The sequence below is a fragment of the Octopus bimaculoides genome, chromosome 1, assembly GCF_001194135.2.
Source record: "Octopus bimaculoides isolate UCB-OBI-ISO-001 chromosome 1, ASM119413v2, whole genome shotgun sequence".
Classification (NCBI taxonomy): Eukaryota; Metazoa; Mollusca; class Cephalopoda; order Octopoda; family Octopodidae; genus Octopus; species Octopus bimaculoides.
Genome location: NC_068981.1, coordinates 103043588 through 103045029, shown reverse-complemented (window position 1 = coordinate 103045029; position 1442 = coordinate 103043588).

Sequence of the window (1442 nt, the reverse complement as noted above, 5' to 3'; positions counted from 1 at the left end):
CACACACACACACACACCAGCACACACATACACACACACACACGCACACACACACACACACGCACACGCACACACACACACACACACACACACACACACTCAGATATATATGCATATATACGACGGGCTTCTTACAGTTGCCGTCAACAATATCTACTCACAAGGCTTTCGTCGGCCCGAGGCACATGCCCAAGGTACCACGGAATGAGACTGAGTCACAAAGCCACGCCTACGCCTATGTGGATGTATATAGACGTTATATATGTGTGGTCGCAGTGCAGAGAGGGAGGTCTTAACTGGAGTGAGAAATTATTTTCTCTACGACAAACTCCATCAAAAAGCCTTTACACGTTGAAATATGTCCTAGACATACTTGAACTGACCTAAAGATTGCTTATGTGATATATATATATATATCGCATAAACCATCTTTAGATCAGTTCAAGTATGTGCAGCAACTTACAAGTAAAGAGGAATTTCATCGATAGATAGATAGATAGATAGATAGATAGATAGATGAAATTTCTCTTTTCTTATAGGTTTCTACTCGTAACTCTTAGTGTATAGCGATAAAGTATTCCATACAAGCTCAAGATTCAGATAATATTTAATATCTGTTTTGAGAAGCCAGCGTCGGTGATACTTCCGGAGTAAACAACTCCTATCGAGAAGTCATGTGTGTGTGTATGTAAGTTTGAGTGTGTGTATACATATAGATGCAGATACACGCACACATATACAAACACACACACACACACATACGCACATTATATAAATATATATAAGAATAGTGGTGTGATAAGGCACCAATATTTGCTAGAAATAGCAGTCAATAACGATACGACGCTATGTAAAGCTTCACTAAAATATATACTGACAAAGATGTATGCGGACAGCGAACATAAAAAAAATTTTCGTCTTACTTTTAGGCGGTACATTGTAAAAATGGACTACCCAGAATTGATAACCTAGGACCCGATTTTTGGACTTTCCATAATACGGTTGTTATCGTAAATTCGTGGTGCTACTGAAAATAATGTAAATATTTCTGAAAATCCACAATGAATACGTTTTAGGCTACGAATCCAATAGAGTGTACCTTAAAGGTTTGCAGTGATAAAATGAATGCATATAGGTACATATGTACTACTACGTATCTCGCCTTACCCCTCTTGTTCTTCCTCAGTTACTACTACGTATCTCTTTTTTCCCCCTCGTATTTCCTCTTTTTCTTTTTTCCTCTCGTTGCTCACCATTCTTCTACTTCCTCCCTCTCTTTCTCCCTCTACCACTCTCTCTCTTCCCTTTACACCGGCATGGTCACATGCTTCCGGTCAATAATCCTTTCCTTCCTTGGCTTTCGCCAAGTAACACACGCCACCACTTTGTCTCTCTCGGTTCCGTGCCTCATCGCGTTCATACACACATAATTTTTCTCGTCT